Below are 20,452 nucleotides of genomic sequence, written 5' to 3'. Positions count from 1 at the left end.
CTGGATATTATCGATGGACTTTATTGTTTTGAATATTTTCATCAGGGAACATTTAATTTTGTACCGTTGAAACACTAATTGGTTCATCATGGGGACACCAGCTCTACACATTCGTATATTCTAGGGAGAAAGCTAGAGGAACTGCGGCAAACAAACATGATATTTCTGTTTGTCTAGATGACATTTTATGCACTTGCCTTACGAAAAGACTTTGCTATTCTCCAAAAATATTTTTACTGTGATTTTCTCGGTCCATTGCATACGAATTCCACAACAGTTTGTCCGGATATGACTGGATGAAACCGGAAATATCCGGTATTGTTTTGGCTAACTCAATCCGAAATATTGTGAATGCCTCTGTGTTGGTGTTTTCTGGATATTATCAACGGACTTTAGGTTTTTGAATGTTTTTTATTGGGGAACATTTTATTTTGAGCTTGGATACAGTAATTCGTTCCAAAAGGAGACACCAGGTGAACATATTCGTATTTTCTAGGGAGAAAGCTAGAGGAACAGCGGCAAACAAACATGATATTTCTGTTTCTTTGATGACATTTTATGCACTTGCCTAACGAAAAGACTTTGCTTTTCTCCAAAACCATATTTACTGTGAATTTCTCGGTCCATTGCATACGAATTGCAAACCAGTTTGTCCGGGTATGACTGGATGAAAACAGAAATATCCGGTGTTGTTTTGGCTAACTCAATCCGAAATATTGTGAAAGCCTCTGTGTTGGTGTTTTCTGGATATTATCAACGAACCTTAGGTTTTTGAATGTTTTTTATTGGGGAACATTTTATTTTGAACTTGGATACAGTAATTCGTTCCACAAGGAGACACCAGCTGAACATATTCGTATTTTCTAGGGAGAAAGCTAGAGGAACTGTGGCAAACAAACATGATATTTTTGTTTGTATAGATGACATTTTATGCACTTGCCTAATGAGAAGACTTTGCTATTCTCCAAAACTATTTTACTATGATTTTCTCGATCCATTGCATACGATTCCACACCAGTTTGTCTGGTTATGACTAGATGAAGGAGAAATATCCGGTATTGTTTTGGCTAACTCATTCCGAAATATTGTGAAAGCCTCTGTGTTTGTGTTTTCTGGATATTATTGATGGACTTTATTATTTTGAATGTTTTTATCAGGGAACATTTAATTTTGTACCGTTGAAACTCTAATTGGTTCATCATGGGGACAGCAGTTCTACACATTCGTATTTTCTAGGGAGAAAGCCAGAGGAACTTCGACAAACAAACATGATATTTCTGTTGGTATAGATGACATTTGATGCACTTGCCTAACGAAAAGACTTTGCTTTTCTCCAAAACTATTTTTACTGTGAATATCTCAGTGCATTGCTTACGAATTACACACCAGTTTACTGGATATGCCTGGAAGAAACCAGAAATGTCCGGTTTTGTTTTGGCTAACTCAATCCCAGATATTGCTATAGCCTATGTGTTTGTGTATTCCTGATATTATCCACGGACTTTATTGTTTTGAATGTTTTTATCAGGGAACATTTAATTTTCTGCTTGGAATCATTAATTGGTTCTACATGGGGAATCCAACGCTACACATTCACATTTTCTAGGGAGACAGCTAGAGGAACTGCGGCAAACAAAGATGATATTTCTGTTTGTCTAGATGACATTTTATGCACTTGCCTTACGAAAAGACTTTGCTGTTCTCCAAAACTATTTTCACTGTGATTTTCTCGGTCCATTGCATACGAATTCCACAACAGTTTGTCCGGATATGACTGGATGAAACCGGAAATATCCGGTATTGTTTAAGCTAACTCAATCCGAAATATTGTGAAAGCCTCTGTGTTGGTGATTTCTGGATATCATCAACGGACTTAAGGTTTTTGAATGTTTTTTATTGGGGAACATTTTATTTTGAGCTTGGATACAGTAATTCGTTCCACAAGGAGACACCAGCTGAACATATTCGTATTTTCTAGGGAGAAATCTAGAGGAACTGTGGCAAGCAAACATGATATTTCTGTTTGTATAGATGACATTTTATGCACTTGCCTTAGGAAAAGACTGCTGTTCTCCAAAACTATTTTTACTGTGATTTTCTCGGTCCATTATATACGAATTCCACACCATTTTGTCCGGATATGAGTGGACGAAACCGGAAATATCCGGTTGTGTTTTGTCTAACTCAATCCGAAATATTGTTAAAGCCTCTGTGTTTGTGTTTTCTGGGTATATTCGATGGACTTTATTGTTTTGAATGTTTTTTATCAGGGAACATTTAATTTTGTACCGTTGAAACACTAATTAGTTCATAAAGGGGACACCAGCTCTTACATTCATATTTTCTAGGGAGAAAGCTAGAGGAACTGCGGCAAAAAAACATGATATTTCTGTTTGTATAGATGATATTTTATGCACTTGCCTTACGAAAAGACTTTACTGTTCTCCAAAACTATTTTTACTGTGATTTTATCAGTCCATTGCATACGAATTCCACACCAGTTTGTCCGGATATGACTGGATGAAAACAGAAATATCCGGTTGTGTTTTGGCTAACTCAATCCGAAATATTGAGAAAGCCTCTGTGTTGGTGTTTTCTGGATATTATCAACGGACTTTAGGTTTTTTCAATGTTTTTTATCGGGGAACATTTTATTTTGAGATTGGATACACTAATTGGTTCCACATGGAGACACCAGCTGAACATATTCCTATTTTCTAGGGAGAAAGCTAGAGGACCTGCGGCAAACAAACATGATATTTCTGTTTGTATCTATGACATATTATGCACTTGCCTTACGAAAAGACTTTGCTGTTCTCCAAAACTATTTTTACTGTGATTTTCTCGGTCCATTGCATACGAATTCCACACCAGTTTGTACGGATATGACTGGATGAAATCGGAAATATATGGTTTTGTTTTGGCTAACTCAATCCCAAATATTGCTCCTGCCACTGTGTTTGTTTTTTCTGGATATTATCAACGGACTTTATTGTTTCTAATGTTTTTTTATCGGGGAACATTTTATTTTGAGCTGGGATACAGTAATTAGTTGCACATGGAGACACCAGCTGAACATATTCATATTTTCTATGGAGAAAGCTAGAGGAACTGCGGCAAACAAACATGATATTTCTGTTTGTATCGATGACATTTTATGCACTTGCCTAACGAAAAGACTTTGCTTTTCTCCAAAACCATATTTACTGTGATTTTCTCGGTCCATTGCATACAAATTTCACACCAGTTTGTCCGGATATAAATGGCTGAAAACAGAAATATCCGGTGGTGTTTTGGCTAACTCAATCCGAAATATTGTGAAAGCCTCTGTGTTTGTGTTTTCTGGATACTATTGATGGACTTTATTGTTTTGAATGTTTTTATCAGGGAACATTTAATTTTGTACCTTGAAACACTAATTGGTTCATCATGGGGACACCAGCTCTACAAATTCGTATTTTCCAGGGAGAAAGCTACAGGAACTGCGGCAAACAAACATGATATTTCTGTTGGTATAGATGACATTTTATGAAGTTGCCTAAAGAAAAGACTTTGCTTGTCTCCAAAAAATTTTTACTGTGATATTCTCGGTCCATTGCATACGAATTCTACACCAGTTTGTCTGGATATGACTGGATGAAACCGGAAATATCCGGTATTGTTTTGGCTAACTCAATCCGAAATAATGTGAAAGCCTCTGTGTTTGTGTTTTCTGGATATTATCGATGGACTTTATTGTTGTGAATATTTTTATCAGGGAACATTTAATTTTGTACCGATAAACACTAATTGGTTCATCATGGGGACACCAGCTCTACACATTCGTATTTTCTAGGGAGAAAGCTAGAGGAACTGTGGCAAACACACATGATAATTCTGTTTGTATCGATGACATTTGATGCACTTGCCTAACGAAAATACTTTGCTATTCTCCAAAACTATTTTTACTGTGATTTTCACGGTCCATTGCGTACGAATTCCACACCAGTTTGTCCGGATATGACTGGATGAAACCAGAAATATCCGGTATTGTTTTGGCTAACTCAATCCGAAATATAGTGAAAGCCTCTGTGTTTGTGTTTTCTGGGTATTATCGATGGACTTTATTGTTTTGAATGTCTTTATCAGAGAACATTTAATTTTGTACCGTTGAAACACTAACTAGTTCATAATGGGGACACCAGCTCTACACATTCGTATTTTCTAGGGAGAAAGCTAGCGGAACTGTGGCAAACAAACATGATATTTCTGTTTGTCTAGATTACATTTTATGCACTTGCCTTACGAAAAGCCTTTGCTCTTCTACAAAAAATTTTTACTGTGATTTTCTCGGTCAATTGCATACGAATTCTACAACAGTTTGTCCGCATATGACTTGATGGAAACAGAAATATCCGGTATTGTTTTGGCTAACTCAATCCGAAATATTTTGAAAGCCTCTGTGTTGGTGTTTTCTGGATATTATCAACGGACTTTATTGTTTTGAATATTTTTATCAGGGAACATTTAATTTTGTACCGTTGAAACACTAATTGGTTCATCATGTGGACACCAGCTCTACACATTCGTATTTGCTAGGGAGAAAGCTAGAGGAAATGCAGCAAACAAACATGATATTTTGTTTGTATCTATGAGAATTTATGCACTTGCCTAATGTAAAGACTTTGCTATCATCCAAAACAAATTTTACTGTGAATTTCTCGGTTCATTACATTCGAATTCCACACCAGTTTGTCCGGATATGACTGGATGAAACCGGAAATATATGGTTTTATTTCTCCTAACTCATCCCAAATGTTTCTCCAGCCACTCTGTTTGTTTTTTCTAGATATTATCAATGGAATTTATTGTTTCGAATGTTTTTTAATAGGGGAACATTTTACTTTGAGCCTCGATACAGTAATTAGTTGCACATGGAGACACCAGCTGAACATATTCGTATTTTCTAGGGAGAAAGCTAGAGGAACTGCGGCAAACAAACATGATATTTCTGTTTCTTTGATGACATTTTATGCACTTGCCTAACGAAAAGACTTTGCTTTTCTCCAAAACTATTTTTACTGTGATTCTTTTGGTTCATTGCATACAAATTCCAAACGAATTTTTCCGGATATGACTGGATGAATCCGGAAATATCCGGTTTTGTTTTGGCTAACTCAATGTGAAATATTGTGAAAGCCTCTGTGTTTGTCTTTTCTGGATATTATCAACGAACTTTAGGTTTTTGAATGTTTTTTATTGGGGAACATTTTATTTTGAGCTTGGATACAGTAATTCCTTCCACAAGGAGACACCAGCTGAACATATTCGTATTTTCTACGGAGAAAGCTAGAGGACCTGCGGCAAACAAACATGATCTTTCTGTTTGTATAGATGACATTTGATGCACTTGCCTAACGAAAAGACTTTGCTTTTCTCCAAAACCATTTCTACTGTGATTTTCTCGGTCCATTGAATACGAATTCCACACCAGTTTGTCCGGATATGACTGGATGAAACCGGAAATATCCGGTTTTGTTTTGGCTAACTCAATCCCAGATATTGTTACCGCCTCTGTGTTTGTGTATTCCAGATATTATCCACAGACTTTATTGTTTTGAATGTTTTTTATCAGGGAACATTTAATTTTCTGCTTGGAAACACTAATTGGTTCATCATGGGAACACCAGCTCTACACATTCGTATTTTCTAGGGAGAAAGCTAGAGGAACTGTGGCAAACAAACATGATATTTCTGTTTGTATAGATGACATTTGATGCACTTGGCTAATGAAAAGACTTTGCTTTTCTCCAAAACGAATTTTACTGTTCTTTTCTCGGTCCATTGCATACGAATTCCACACCAGTTTGTCCGGATATGACTGTAGGAAACCGGAAATATGGCCGGCGCCGTAGCTCAACAGGCTAATCCTCCGCCTTGCGGCGCCGGCACACCGGGTTCTAGTCCCGGTCGGGGCACTGATCCTGTCCCGGTTGCCCCTCTTCCAGGCCAGCTCTCTGCTGTGGCCAGGGAGTGCAGTGGAGGATAGCCCAAGTGTTTGGGCTCTGCACCCCATGGGAGACCAGGATAAGCACCTGGCTCCTGCCATCGGAACAGCGCGGTGCGCCGGCCGCAGCGCGCTACCGCGGCGGCCATTGGAGGGTGAACCAACGGCAAAAGGAAGACCTTTCTCTCTGTCTCTCTCTCTCTCACTGTCCACTCTGCCTGTCAAAAAAAAAAAAAAAAAAAAGGAAACCAGAAATATCCGGTTCTGTTTTGGGTAACTCCAACCGAAATATTGCTACAGACTCTGTGTTTGTGTTTTCTGGATATTATCGATGGACATATTGTTTTGAATGTTTTTATCAGGGAACATTTAATTTTCTGCTTGGAAACACTAATTCTTTCCACATGGAGACACCAGCTCTACATATTCGTATTTTCTAGGGAGAAAGCTAGAGGAACTGCGGCAAACAAACATGATCTTTCTGTTTGTATAGATGACATTTGATGCACTTGCCTAACGAAAAGACTTTGCTTTTCTCCAAAACCATTTGTACTGTGATTTTCTCGGTCCATTGCATACGAATTCAAGAACAGTTTGTCCGGATATGACTGGATGAAACCGGAAATATCCGGTTTTGTTTTGGCTAACTCAACCCAGATATTGTTACCGCCTCTGTGTTTGTGTGTTCCTGATATTATCCACAGACTTTACTGTTTTGAATGTTTTTTTTTCAGGAAACATTTAATTTTCTGTTTGAAAACACTAATTCTTTCCACATGGAGACACCAGCTCTACATATTCGTATTTTCTGGGAAGAAAGATAGAGGAACTGCGGCAAACAAACATGATCTTTCTGTTTGTATAGATGACATTTGATGCACTTGCCTAACGAAGACTTTGCTTTTCTCCAAAACCATTTCTACTGTGATTTTCTCGGTCCATTGCATACGAATTCCACACCACTTTGTCCGGATATGACTGGATGAAACTGGAAATATCTTGTTTTGTTTTGGCTAACTCAATCCCAGATATTGTTACCGCCTCTGTGTTTGTGTATTCCAGATATTATCCACAGACTTTATTTTTTTGAATGTTTTTTATCAGGGAACATTTAATTTTCTGCTTGGAAACACTAATTGGTTCCACATGGAGACACCAGCTCTACACATTCGTATTTTCTAGGGAGAAAGCTAGAGGAACTGCGGCAAACAAACATGATATTTCTGTTGGTATAGATGACATTTGATGCACTTGCCTACCGAAAAGACTTTGCTTTTCTCCAAAACGATTTTTACTGTTATTTTCTCGGTCCATTGCATACGAATTCCACACAAGTTTCTCCCGATATGACTGGATGAAACCGGAAATATCCGGTTGATTTTTACCTAACTCAATCCCAGATATTGTTACTGCCTCTGTGTTTGTGTATTCCTGATATTATACACGGCCTTTATTGTTTTGAATGTTTTTTTTTTCAGGAAACATTTAATTTTCTGCTTGGAAACACTAATTCTTTCCACATGGAGACACCAGCTCTACAAATTCATATTTTCTAGGAAGAAAGCTAGACGAACTGCGGCAAACAAACATGATATTTCTGTTTGTATAGATGATATTTGATGCACTTGCCTAACGAAAAGACTTTGCTTTTCTCCAAAACCATTTGTACTGTGATTTTCTGGTCCATTGCATAAAATTCCACACCAGTTTGTCCGGATATGACTGGATGAAACCGGAAATATCCGGTTGATTTTTACCTAACTCAATCCCAGATATTGTTACCGCCTCTGTGTTTGTGTATTCCAGATATTATCCACAGACTTTATTGTTTTGAATGTTTTTTAACAGGGAACATTTAATTTTCTGCTTGGAAACACTAATTGGTTCCACATGGAGACACCAGCTCTACACATTCGTATTTTCTAGGGAGAAAGCCAGAGAAACTGTGGCAAACAAACATGATCTTTCTGTTTGTATAGATGGCATTTGATGCACTTGCCTAACGAAAAGGCTTTGCTTTTCTCCAAAACCATTTGTACTGTGATTTTCTCGGTCCATTGCATACGAATTCCACACCAGTTTCTCCAGATATGACTGGATGAAACCAGAAATATCCAGTTGATTTTTGCCGAACTGAATCCCAGATATTGTTACCGCCTCTGTGTTTGTTTATTCCTGATATTATCTAGAGACTTTATTGTTTTGAATGTTTTTTTTTTCAGGAAACATTTAAATTTCTGCTTGGAGACACTAATTCTTTCCACATGGAGACACCAGCTCTACATATTCGTATTTTCTAGGGAGAAAGCTAGAGGAACTGCGGCAAACAAACATGATATTTCTGTTTCTATAGATGACATTTGATGCACTTGCCTAACGAAAAGACTTTGATTTTCTCCAAAACGATTTTTACTGTGATTTTCTCGGTCCATTGCATACGAATTCCACACCAGTTTGTCCGGATATGACTGGATGAAACAGGAAATATCCAGTTGATTTTTGCCTAACTCAATCCCAGATATTGTTAGCGCCTCTGTGTTTGTGTTTTCCTGATATTATCCACGGACTTTATTGTTTTGAATGTTTTTTTTCAGGAAACACTTAATTTTCTGCTTGGAAACACTAATTCTTTCCACATGGAGACACCAACTCTACACATTCATATTTTCTAGGAAGAAATCTAGAGGAACTGCGGCAAACAAACATGATATTTCTGTTTGTATAGATGACATTTGATGCACTTGCCTAATGAAAAGACTTTGCTATTCTCCAAAACTATTTTACTATGATTTTCTCGGTCCATTGCATACGATTCCACACCAGTTTGTCTGGTTATGACTAGATGAAGGAGAAATATCTGGTATTGTATGGCTAACTCATTCCGAAATATTGTGAAAGCCTCTGTGTTTGTGTTTTCTGGATATTATTGATGGACTTTATTATTTTGAATGTTTTTATCAGGGAACATTTAATTTTGTACCGTTGAAACTCTAATTGGTTCATCATGGGGACACCAGTTCTACACATTCGTGTTTTCTAGGGAGAAAGCCAGAGGAACTTCGACAAACAAACATGATATTTCTGTTGGTATAGATGACATTTGATGCACTTGCCTAATGAAAAGACTTTGCTTTTCTCCAAAACTATTTTTACTGTGAATATCTCAGTGCATTGCTTACGAATTACACACCAGTTTACTGGATATGCCTGGAAGAAACCAGAAATGTCCGGTTTTGTTTTGGCTAACTCAATCCCAGATATTGCTATAGCCTCTGTGTTTGTGTATTCCTGATATTATCCACGGACTTTATTGTTTTGAATGTTTTTATCAGGGAACATTTAATTTTCTGCTTGGAAACACTAATTGGTTCCATATGGAGACACCATTTCTACACATTCGTATTTTCTAGGGAGAAAGCTAGAGGAACAGCGGCAAACAAACTTGATATTTCTGTTTCTATAGATGACATTTGATGCACTTGCCTAACGAAATGACTTGGTTTTTCTCCAAAACCATTTGTACTGTGATTTTCTCGGTCCATTGCATACGAATTCCACACCAGTTTGTCCGGATATGACTGGATGAAAACAGAAATATCCGGTTGTGTTTTGGCTAACTCAATCCGAAATATTGAGAAAGCCTCTGTGTTGGTGTTTTCTGGATATTATCAACGGACTTTAGGTTTTTTCAATGTTTTTTTCGGGGAACATTTTATTTTGAGATTGGATACACTAATTGTTACCACATGGAGACACCAGCTGAACATATTCCTATTTTCTAGGGAGAAAGCTAGAGGACCTGCGGCAAACAAACATGATATTTCTTTTTTTATCTATGACATATTATGCACTTGCCTTACGAAAAGACTTTGCTGTTCTCCAAAACTATTTTTACTGTGATTTTCTCGGTCCATTGCATACGAATTCCACACCAATTTGTACGGATATGACTGGATGAAATCGGAAATATATGGTTTTGTTTTGGCTAACTCAATCCCAAATATTGCTCCTGCCACTGTGATTGTTTTTTCTGGATATTATCAACGGACTTTATTGTTTCTAATGTTTTTTTTTATCGGGGAACATTTTGTTTTGAGCTGGGATACAGTAATTAGTTGCACATGGAGACACCAGCTGAACATATTCATATTTTCTAGGGAGACAGCTAGAGGAACTGCGGCAAACAAACATGATATTTCTGTTTGTATCGATGACATTTTATGCACTTGCCTAACGAAAAGACTTTGCTTTTCTCCAAAACCATTTGTACTGTGATTTTCTCGGTCCATTGCATACGAATTCAAGAACAGTTTGTCCGGATATGACTGGATGAAACCGGAAATATCCGGTTTTGTTTTGGCTAACTCAACCCAGATATTGTTACCGCCTCTGTGTTTGTGTGTTCCTGATATTATCCACAGACTTTACTGTTTTGAATGTTTTTTTTTCAGGAAACATTTAATTTTCTGTTTGAAAACACTAATTCTTTCCACATGGAGACACCAGCTCTACATATTCGTATTTTCTGGGAAGAAAGATAGAGGAACTGCGGCAAACAAACATGATCTTTCTGTTTGTATAGATGACATTTGATGCACTTGCCTAACGAAGACTTTGCTTTTCTCCAAAACCATTTCTACTGTGATTTTCTCGGTCCATTGCATACGAATTCCACACCACTTTGTCCGGATATGACTGGATGAAACTGGAAATATCTTGTTTTGTTTTGGCTAACTCAATCCCAGATATTGTTACCGCCTCTGTGTTTGTGTATTCCAGATATTATCCACAGACTTTATTTTTTTGAATGTTTTTTATCAGGGAACATTTAATTTTCTGCTTGGAAACACTAATTGGTTCCACATTCGTATTTTCTAGGGAGAAAGCTAGAGGAACTGCGGCAAACAAACATGATATTTCTGTTGGTATAGATGACATTTGATGCACTTGCCTACCGAAAAGACTTTGCTTTTCTCCAAAACGATTTTTACTGTTATTTTCTCGGTCCATTGCATACGAATTCCACACAAGTTTCTCCCGATATGACTGGATGAAACCGGAAATATCCAGTTGATTTTTACCTAACTCAATCCCAGATATTGTTACTGCCTCTGTGTTTGTGTATTCCTGATATTATACACGGCCTTTATTGTTTTGAATGTTTTTTTTTTCAGGAAACATTTAATTTTCTGCTTGGAAACACTAATTGGTTCCACATGGAGACACCAGCTCTACAAATTCATATTTTCTAGGAGGAAAGCTAGACGAACTGCGGCAAACAAACATGATATTTCTGTTTGTATAGATGATATTTGATGCACTTGCCTAACGAAAAGACTTTGCTTTTCTCCAAAACCATTTGTACTGTGATTTTCTGGTCCATTGCATAAAATTCCACACCAGTTTGTCTGGATATGACTGGATGAAACCGGAAATATCCGGTTGATTTTTACCTAACTCAATCCCAGATATTGTTACCGCCTCTGTGTTTGTGTATTCCAGATATTTTCCACAGACTTTATTGTTTTGAATGTTTTTTAACAGGGAACATTTAATTTTCTGCTTGGAAACACTAATTGGTTCCACATGGAGACACCAGCTCTACACATTCGTATTTTCTAGGGAGAAAGCCAGAGAAACTGTGGCAAACAAACATGATCTTTCTGTTTGTATAGATGGCATTTGATGCACTTGCCTAACGAAAAGGCTTTGCTTTTCTCCAAAACCATTTGTACTGTGATTTTCTCGGTCCATTGCATATGAATTCCACACCAGTTTCTCCAGATATGACTGGATGAAACCAGAAATATCCAGTTGATTTTTGCCGAACTGAATCCCAGATATTGTTACCGCCTCTGTGTTTGTTTATTCCTGATATTATCTAGAGACTTTATTGTTTTGAATGTTTTTTTTTTCAGGAAACATTTAAATTTCTGCTTGGAGACACTAATTCTTTCCACATGGGGACACCAGCTCTACATATTCGTATTTTCTAGGGAGAAACCTAGAGGAACTGCGGCAAACAAACATGATATTTCTGTTTCTATAGATGACATTTGATGCACTTGCCTAACGAAAAGACTTTGATTTTCTCCAAAACGATTTTTACTGTGATTTTCTCGGTCCATTGCATACGAATTCCACACCAGTTTGTCCGGATATGACTGGATGAAACAGGAAATATCCAGTTGATTTTTGCCTAACTCAATCCCAGATATTGTTAGCGCCTCTGTGTTTGTGTTTTCCTGATATTATCCACGGACTTTATTGTTTTGAATGTTTTTTTTCAGGAAACACTTAATTTTCTGCTTGGAAACACTAATTCTTTCCACATGGAGACACCAACTCTACACATTCATATTTTCTAGGAAGAAATCTAGAGGAACTGCGGCAAACAAACATGATATTTCTGTTTGTATAGATGACATTTGATGCACTTGCCTAATGAAAAGACTTTGCTATTCTCCAAAACTATTTTACTATGATTTTCTCGATCCATTGCATACGATTCCACACCAGTTTGTCTGGTTATGACTAGATGAAGGAGAAATATCTGGTATTGTATGGCTAACTCATTCCGAAATATTGTGAAAGCCTCTGTGTTTGTGTTTTCTGGATATTATTGATGGACTTTATTATTTTGAATGTTTTTATCAGGGAACATTTAATTTTGTACCGTTGAAACTCTAATTGGTTCATCATGGGGACACCAGTTCTACACATTCGTGTTTTCTAGGGAGAAAGCCAGAGGAACTTCGACAAACAAACATGATATTTCTGTTGGTATAGATGACATTTGATGCACTTGCCTAATGAAAAGACTTTGCTTTTCTCCAAAACTATTTTTACTGTGAATATCTCAGTGCATTGCTTACGAATTACACACCAGTTTACTGGATATGCCTGGAAGAAACCAGAAATGTCCGGTTTTGTTTTGGCTAACTCAATCCCAGATATTGCTATAGCCTCTGTGTTTGTGTATTCCTGATATTATCCACGGACTTTATTGTTTTGAATGTTTTTATCAGGGAACATTTAATTTTCTGCTTGGAAACACTAATTGGTTCCATATGGAGACACCATTTCTACACATTCGTATTTTCTAGGGAGAAAGCTAGAGGAACAGCGGCAAACAAACATGATATTTCTGTTTCTATAGATGACATTTGATGCACTTGCCTAACGAAATGACTTGGTTTTTCTCCAAAACCATTTGTACTGTGATTTTCTCGGTCCATTGCATACGAATTCCACACCAGTTTGTCCGGATATGACTGGATGAAAACAGAAATATCCGGTTGTGTTTTGGCTAACTCAATCCGAAATATTGAGAAAGCCTCTGTGTTGGTGTTTTCTGGATATTATCAACGGACTTTAGGTTTTTTCAATGTTTTTTTCGGGGAACATTTTATTTTGAGATTGGATACACTAATTGGTACCACATGGAGACACCAGCTGAACATATTCCTATTTTCTAGGGAGAAAGCTAGAGGACCTGCGGCAAACAAACATGATATTTCTTTTTTTATCTATGACATATTATGCACTTGCCTTACGAAAATACTTTGCTGTTCTCCAAAACTATTTTTACTGTGATTTTCTCGGTCCATTGCATACGAATTCCACACCAATTTGTACGGATATGACTGGATGAAATCGGAAATATATGGTTTTGTTTTGGCTAACTCAATCCCAAATATTGCTCCTGCCACTGTGATTGTTTTTTCTGGATATTATCAACGGACTTTATTGTTTCTAATGTTTTTTTTTTTATCGGGGAACATTTTGTTTTGAGCTGGGATACAGTAATTAGTTGCACATGGAGACACCAGCTGAACATATTCATATTTTCTAGGGAGACAGCTAGAGGAACTGCGGCAAACAAACATGATATTTCTGTTTGTATCGATGACATTTTATGCACTTGCCTAACGAAAAGACTTTGCTTTTCTCCAAAACCATATTTACTGTGATTTTCTCGGTCCATTGCATACAAATTTCACACCAGTTTGTCCGGATATAAATGGCTGAAAAGAGAAATATCCGGTGGTGTTTTGGCTAACTCAATCCGAAATATTGTGAAAGCCTCTGTGTTTTTGTTTTCTGGATACCTTGATGGACTTTATTGTTTTGAATGTTTTTATCAGGGAACATTTAATTTTGTACCGTTGAAACACTAATTGGTTCATCATGGGGACACCAGCTGTACACATTCGTATTTTCTAGGGAGAAAGCTAGAGGAACTGCGGCAAACAAACATGATATTTCTGTTTGTCTAGATGATATTTTATGCACTTGCCTAATGAAAAGACTTTGCTATTCTCTAAAAATTTTTTACTGTGATATTCTCGGTCCATTGCATACGAATTCTACACCAGTTTGTCCGGATATGACTGGATGAAACCGGAAATATCCGGTATTGTTTTGGCTAACTCAATCCGAAATAATGTGAAAGCCTCTGTGTTTGTGTTTTCTGGATATTATCGATGGACTTTATTGTTCTGAATATTTTCATCAGGGAACATTTAATTTTGTACTGTTGAAACACTAATTGGTTCATCATGGGCACACCAGCTCTACACATTCGTATTTTCTAGGGAGAATGCTAGAGGAACTGCAGCAAACAAACATGATATTTCTGTTTGTATCGATGACATTTTATGCACTTGCCTTACGAAATGACTTTGCTTTTCTCTAAAACCATTTTTACTGTGAATTTTTTGGTCCATTACATACGAATTCCACACCAGTTTGTCCGGATATGACTGGATGAAAACAGAAATATCCGGTTATGTTTTGGCTAACTAAATTCGAAATATTGTGAAAGCCTCTGTGTTTGTTTTTTCTGGATATTATCAACGGATTTTATTGTTTGGAATGTTTTTTTATCGGGGAACATTTAATTTTGTACCGATAAACACTAATTGGTTCATCACTGGGACACCAGCTCTACACATTCGTATTTTCTAGGGAGAAAGCTAGAGGAACTGTGGCAAACAAACATGATATTTCTGTTTGTATCGATGACATTTTATGCACTTGCCTAACGAAAAGACTTTGCTTTTCTCCAAAACAATTTTTACTGTGAATTTCTCGGTCCATTGCATACGAATTCTACACCAGTTTGTCCGGATTTGACTGGATGAAAACAGAAAAATCCGGTGGTGGTTTGGCTAACTCAATCCGAAATATTGTGAAAGCCTCTGTGTTTGTGTTTTCTGGATATTATTGATGGACTTTATTGTTTTGAATGTTTTTATCAGGGAACATTTAATTTTGTACCGTTGAAACACTAATTGGTTCATCATGGGGACACCAGTTCTACACATTCGTATTTTCCAGGGAGAAACCTAGAGGAACTGCGGCAAACAAACATGATATTTCTGTTGGTATAGATGACATTTTATGAAGTTGCCTAAAGAAAAGACTTTGCTATTCTCCAAAAAAATTTTACTGTGATATTCTCGGTCCATTGCATACGAATTCCACACCAGTTTGTCCGGATATGACTGGATGAAACCGGAAATATCCGGTATTGTTTTGGCTAACTCAATCCGAAATAATGTGAAAGCCTCTGTGTTTGTGTTTTCTGGATATTATCGATGGACTTTATTGTTTTGAATATTTTTATCAGGGAACATTTAATTTTGTACCGATAAACACTAATTGGTTCATCATGGGGACACCAGCTCTACACATTCGTATTTTCTAGGGAGAAAGTTAGAGGAACTGTGGCAAACACACATGATAATTCTGTTTGTATCGATGACATTTGATGCACTTGCCTAACGAAAATACTTTGCTATTCTCCAAAACTATTTTTACTGTGATTTTCACGGTCCATTGCATACGAATTCCACACCAGTTTGTCCGGATATGACTGGATGAAACCAGAAATATCCGGTATTGTTTTGGCTAACTCAATCCGAAATATAGTGAAAGCCTCTGTGTTTGTGTTTTCTGGGTATTATCGATGGACTTTATTGTTTTGAATGTCTTTATCAGAGAACATTTAATTTTGTACCGTTGAAACACTAACTAGTTCATAATGGGGGCACCAGCTCTACACATTCGTATTTTCTAGGGAGAAAGCTAGCGGAACTGTGGCAAACAAACATGATATTTCTGTTTGTCTAGATGACATTTTATGCACTTGCCTTACGAAAAGCCTTTGCTCTTCTACAAAAAATTTTTACTGTGATTTTCTCGGTCCATTGCATATGAATTCTACAACAGTTTGTCCGCATATGACTTGATGGAAACAGAAATATCCGGTATTGTTTTGGCTAACACAATCCGAAATATTTTGAAAGCCTCTGTGTTGGTGTTTTCTGGATATTATCAACGGACTTTATTGTTTTGAATATTTTTATCAGGGAACATTTAATATTGTACCGTTGAAACACTAATTGGTTCATCATGTGGACACCAGCTCTACACATTCGTATTTGCTAGGGAGAAAGCTAGAGGAAATGCAGCAAACAAACATGATATTTTGTTTGTATCTATGAGAATTTATGCACTTGCCTAATGTAAAGACTTTGCTATCATCCAAAACAAATTTTACTGTGAATTTCTCGGTTCATTACATTCGAATTCCACACCAGTTTGTCCGGATATGACTGGATGAAACCGGAAATATATGGTTTTATTTCTCCTAACTCATCCCAAATGTTTCTCCAGCCACTCTGTTTGTTTTTTCTAGATATTATCAATGGAATTTATTGTTTCGAATGTTTTTTAATAGGGGAACATTTTACTTTGAGCCTTGATACAGTAATTAGTTGCACATGGAGACACCAGCTGAACATATTCGTATTTTCTAGGGAGAAAGCTAGAGGAACTGCGGCAAACAAACATGATATTTCTGTTTCTTTGATGACATTTTATGCACTTGCCTAACGAAAAGACTTTGCTTTTCTCCAAAACTATTTTTACTGTGATTCTTTTGGTTCATTGCATACGAATTCCAAACGAATTTTTCCGGATATGACTGGATGAATCCGGAAATATCCGGTTTTGTTTTGGCTAACTCAATGTGAAATATTGTGAAAGCCTCTGTGTTTGTCTTTTCTGGATATTATCAACGAACTTTAGGTTTTTGAATGTTTTTTATTGGGGAACATTTTATTTTGAGCTTGGATACAGTAATTCGTTCCACAAGGAGACACCAGCTGAACATATTCGTATTTTCTACGGAGAAAGCTAGAGGAACTGCGGCAAACAAACGTGATCTTTCTGTTTGTATAGATGACATTTGATGCACTTGCCTAACGAAGACTTTGCTTTTCTCCAAAACCATTTCTATTGTGATTTTCTCGGTCCATTGCATACGAATTCCACACCAGTTTGTCCGGAAATGACTGGATGAAACCGGAAATATCCGGTTTTGTTTTGGCTAACTCAATCCCAGATATTGTTACCGCCTCTGTGTTTGTGTATTCCAGATATTATCCACAGACGTTATTGTTTTGAATGTTTTTTATCAGGGAACATTTAATTTTCTGCTTGGAAACACTAATTGGTTCCACATGGAGACACCAGCTCTACACATTCGTATTTTCTAGGGAGAAAGCTAGAGGAACTGCGGCAAACAAACATGATATTTCTGTTTGTATAGATGACATTTGATGCACTTGGCTAATGAAAAGACTTTGCTTTTCTCCAAAACGAATTTTACTGTTCTTTTCTCGGTCCATTGCATACGAATTCCACACCAGTTTGTCCGGATATGACTGTAGGAAACCGGAAATATGGCCGGCGCCGTAGCTCAACAGGCTAATCCTCCGCCTTGCGGCGCCGGCACACCGGGTTCTAGTCCCGGTCGGGGCACTGATCCTGTCCCGGTTGCCCCTCTTCCAGGCCAGCTCTCTGCTGTGGCCAGGGAGTGCAGTGGAGGATAGCCCAAGTGTTTGGGCTCTGCACCCCATGGGAGACCAGGATAAGCACCTGGCTCCGGCCATCGGAACAGCGCGGTGCGCCGGCCGCAGCGCGCTACCGCGGCGGCCATTGGAGGGTGAACCAACGGCAAAAGGAAGACCTTTCTCTCTGTCTCTCTCTCTCTCACTGTCCACTCTGCCTGTCAAAAAAAAAAAAAAAAGGAAACCAGAAATATCCGGTTCTGTTTTGGGTAACTCAAACCGAAATATTGCTACAGACTCTGTGTTTGTGTTTTCTGGATATTATCGATGGACATATTGTTTTGAATGTTTTTATCAGGGAACATTTAATTTTCTGCTTGGAAACACTAATTCTTTCCACATGGAGACACCAGCTCTACATATTCGTATTTTCTAGGGAGAAAGCTAGAGGAACTGCGGCAAACAAACATGATCTTTCTGTTTGTATAGATGACATTTGATGCACTTGCCTAACGAAAAGACTTTGCTTTTCTCCAAAACCATTTGTACTGTGATTTTCTCGGTCCATTGCATACGAATTCAAGAACAGTTTGTCCGGATATGACTGGATGAAACCGGAAATATCCGGTTTTGTTTTGGCTAACTCAACCCAGATATTGTTACCGCCTCTGTGTTTGTGTGTTCCTGATATTATCCACAGACTTTACTGTTTTGAATGTTATTTTTCAGGAAACATTTAATTTTCTGTTTGAAAACACTAATTCTTTCCACATGGAGACACCAGCTCTACATATTCGTATTTTCTGGGAAGAAAGATAGAGGAACTGCGGCAAACAAACATGATCTTTCTGTTTGTATAGATGACATTTGATGCACTTGCCTAACGAAGACTTTGCTTTTCTCCAAAACCATTTCTATTGTGATTTTCTCGGTCCATTGCATACGAATTCCACACCACTTTGTCCGGATATGACTGGATGAAACTGGAAATATCTTGTTTTGTTTTGGCTAACTCAATCCCAGATATTGTTACCGCCTCTGTGTTTGTGTATTCCAGATATTATCCACAGACTTTATTTTTTTGAATGTTTTTTATCAGGGAACATTTAATTTTCTGCTTGGAAACACTAATTGGTTCCACATGGAGACACCAGCTCTACACATTCGTATTTTCTAGGGAGAAAGCTAGAGGAACTGCGGCAAACAAACATGATATTTCTGTTGGTATAGATGACATTTGATGCACTTGCCTACCGAAAAGACTTTGCTTTTCTCCAAAACGATTTTTACTGTTATTTTCTCGGTCCATTGCATACGAATTCCACACAAGTTTCTCCCGATATGACTGGATGAAACCGGAAATATCCGGTTGATTTTTACCTAACTCAATCCCAGATATTGTTACTGCCTCTGTGTTTGTGTATTCCTGATATTATACACGGCCTTTATTGTTTTGAATGTTTTTTTTTTTTCAGGAAACATTTAATTTTCTGCTTGGAAACACTAATTCTTTCCACATGGAGACACCAGCTCTACAAATTCATATTTTCTAGGAAGAAAGCTAGACGAACTGCGGCAAACAAACATGATATTTCTGTTTGTATAGATGATATTTGATGCACTTGCCTAACGAAAAGACTTTGCTTTTCTCCAAAACCATTTGTACTGTGATTTTCTGGTCCATTGCATAAAATTCCACACCAGTTTGTCCGGATATGACTGGATGAAACCGGAAATATCCGGTTGATTTTTACCTAACTCAATCCCAGATATTGTTACCGCCTCTGTGTTTGTGTATTCCAGATATTATCCACAGACTTTATTGTTTTGAATGTTTTTTAACAGGGAACATTTAATTTTCTGCTTGGAAACACTAATTGGTTCCACATGGAGACACCAGCTCTACACATTCGTATTTTCTAGGGAGAAAGCCAGAGAAATTGTGGCAAACAAACATGATCTTTCTGTTTGTATAGATGGCATTTGATGCACTTGCCTAACGAAAAGGCTTTGCTTTTCTCCAAAACCATTTGTACTGTGATTTTCTCGGTCCATTGCATACGAATTCCACACCAGTTTCTCCAGATATGACTGGATGAAACCAGAAATATCCAGTTGATTTTTGCCGAACTGAATCCCAGATATTGTTACCGCCTCTGTGTTTGTTTATTCCTGATATTATCTAGAGACTTTATTGTTTTGAATGTTTTTTTTTTCAGGAAACATTTAAATTTCTGCTTGGAGACACTAATTCTTTCCACATGGAGACACCAGCTCTACATATTCGTATTTTCTAGGGAGAAACCTAGAGGAACTGCGGCAAACAAACATGATATTTCTGTTTCTATAGATGACATTTGATGCACTTGCCTAACGAAAAGACTTTGATTTTCTCCAAAACGATTTTTACTGTGATTTTCTCGGTCCATTGCATACGAATTCCACACCAGTTTGTCCGGATATGACTGGATGAAACAGGAAATATCCATTTGATTTTTGCCTAACTCAATCCCAGATATTGTTAGCGCCTCTGTGTTTGTGTTTTCCTGATATTATCCACGGACTTTATTGTTTTGAATGTTTTTTTTCAGGAAACACTTAATTT

The sequence above is a fragment of the Lepus europaeus genome, unplaced genomic scaffold (assembly GCF_033115175.1).
Source record: "Lepus europaeus isolate LE1 unplaced genomic scaffold, mLepTim1.pri SCAFFOLD_55, whole genome shotgun sequence".
NCBI lineage: Eukaryota > Metazoa > Chordata > Mammalia > Lagomorpha > Leporidae > Lepus > Lepus europaeus.
This window is presented reverse-complemented; position numbering follows the sequence as displayed.